The following is a 2872-nucleotide window of genomic DNA, read 5'->3' on the forward strand; positions in this document are numbered from 1 at the left end:
TACTCTCTCTCTCTCTCTCTCTCTCTCTCTCTCTCTCTCTCTCTCTCTCTCTCTCTCTCTCTCTCTCTCTCTCTCTCTCATCCCTACCGAAGTCTAGCCCGTTTCAGGTCTGGACGACGAGCTCGTGAACCGATCGTCAGCCACGACGTGGTTTTGCTTGTTGTTCCCATACTGTCGTTCGTCGTCAATCCACATCCATGTCGTTCTTTGTCGATCCTCATCTCCGCCAAGTCCATCGTCGTCGATCCTCGTCTCCGCCAAGTCCATCGTCGTCAATCCTCGTCTCTGCGTCGAGTCCATCATCGTCAAGACCTCCCACCGAATGTCGTCGTCTATGTAGAGGCAATTAATCTCCCTTTGATCTTCTCTCTCAGTTCCTAAGGTATTAATTAAGTTTTTATACCATTAAAAAGTGAAAATATAGAAGTCCAATCTCTAGATTGTTGTAGTTGTCAAACTAGATGGACATAGTTCAGGTGGACATTGACATGATTGTGCTTCGATTTGTGATGGTGCTTCAAATCTGGCCCTATACATTATTTGGGGATGTTATGGTGATATTTCATCTTTATTTCCTTCTATTTAAGTTTTTATTAACCTCAGTAGAAGTTTATTGCCCCCAATAAAATCTCAGTAGAAGTTTACTGCTCTCTCAGTAAAAGTTTACTGCCCCCAGTAAAACATTTTTCATCATTACTGCCCCCCAGTAAAATCTCACTAGAAGATTATTGCCCCCCAATAGAAGTTTACTGCCTCCCAGTAAAATTTCAATAGAAGTTTACTGCTCTCTCAGTATAAATTTATTGCCCCCCAGAAAAACATTTTTCATCATTACTGCCCTTTAATTAAACTTTAGCGATGGTGCGGTATACTTTCAGCAAGGTCCAGTGACATTTTTAAATAAATCTGGCGAGATTTCTGACGACTGGCGAGATTCCGGTGGCATTTAAAAAAGGATCCGGCGAGATTCTGGCGACCGGCAAGATTGCGATCACCGGTGACTGGAGTCCGGTAAGGTTCCGGTCAAATCTTCTTTCTCTTCCATTTTCTCTCTCTACTCATGTTTAAGTGGTGAGGGCAAAATAGTCCTAAAATAATATTGTTTGGTAAGACTTAAGTAAAACTTTGTTCATTTAGGCACAAAAAAAGCTATCTTATATTCAAATAGGCTCATAAAAAAGATTGTCATTGGAATATGCAATGAAAGACTAAAATTAGTACTAAATGAGTATTTCTCCAACAATAAAAGTCTCACTCAGGACCATAAATTTCTATTAATGCAACAGAATTAAGTTCGAAATCGTAAAATTACGGCATAACTTAAAAAGAAAAAAGAGAAAATATAACGGACAACTATGTTTCAATTGCATGAGCATGGTTCATACAAAATTGATTTTCAATTATTGTCACAGTACTTTTACTGTTGAAAGTTGAAACATATAAGTTTGCTTTTTACCCCAACTTTCCTTGTACCCTAGTCTTGTGATTGCATATGTGCAATTGAATATTCATTGTACAAGTCTTCATCTAAACATAACCTTTTTTTTTAACTTGAGATGTTGGAGAAAACTAATGTACGTAACTAACCTCATACACTTCAACATTAATGTACGTATCTGAAAATGCGGGAATATTCATAGCTTCTTAGAGCATATGCACATTAACACTTCAACATTAACCTTAAACCATTCATGGCCGTCTTGGGTTGCTAAACGATGACCTACTGTATATTTGCTACACGAGAGTCATACACTACCTTGAAGTTTCTGAGTAACTCGTGCTTTTTACTCACATGAGACTCAAATTGTGTTTGTTTCTGCTCTGGATTTTAAGGAATAACATTACAACTTGTAATCACTAAATGAAAATACAATTTCAAAAAATAAAAAAATAATAATAATAAATTCATTGTGTAATTTGCATTAGGCGTTAGCTACTTGATTCAGAGTGGAAGAAGTGATTTAAAGATATTTGTAGTATAGCAACCTCGCATGAAGTGCAGATGGGTAAAAAACTAAAAACAAACCGAAAAATAGAGAATTTATAAGTTCAATAGTTTTTCAATCGAGATTCAGATCTAGATACTATTTTCAGTATATTTACACATTTAACTACTTTATCGACTTTCCACTCCAAATTTAGGACTATGAATGACAATTTCAACCGTTTCCCTACAAATCTTCACTTAGGACCATGGATTTCTATTAAGATTCTTATCTAGGGAAAAACCCCACCTAAAATTTTTTCAAATTGCAAAGAAAAAAATACAACACAACTAAAATTGAATTGCATGAGTAAGGTTCATACAAAATTGCTTTTTTTATTATTGTCACACTACTTTTATTGTTGAAACATATAAGTTTGCTTTTTACCACAACTTTCCTTGTACCCTAGTCGTGTGATTGCATATATACAATTGAAAAATCATTGTACAAGTCTTCATCGAAACATAATCTTTTTCTTTTAAGTTTTAAATAGAAATGTGAGAAAATCAATATAGTTAACATTATATTAGTAGTTAGAAATAATAATGTAACGAGGTAATAATAAATTTTTATCTGATGCAGAAAAATTCTTAGCTGGTTCAGCCATATACAATTATACATATTAGGGTAAAAACCTAAAATGGTACTTGAAGTATTGCGAAAGGTATTTTTTGGTACTGCAAATTTTTATTACCTGAAATTGTACCTCAACTATTGCACCGTTACCAGATAAGTAGATATGGTGTCTCCGTTAGTTTTTCCGTTAAATTGATGACGTAACATGTATTTAGAGGGGCAAAATAGTCTATATACAATGTTTCCCCTTTAAATTGATAGATTTTTTCTCAAAATTCTTACCATTTTTTATTTTATCTCCAAAATTCTTC

The sequence above is a fragment of the Fragaria vesca genome, linkage group LG2 (genome assembly GCF_000184155.1).
Source record: "Fragaria vesca subsp. vesca linkage group LG2, FraVesHawaii_1.0, whole genome shotgun sequence".
NCBI lineage: Eukaryota > Viridiplantae > Streptophyta > Magnoliopsida > Rosales > Rosaceae > Fragaria > Fragaria vesca.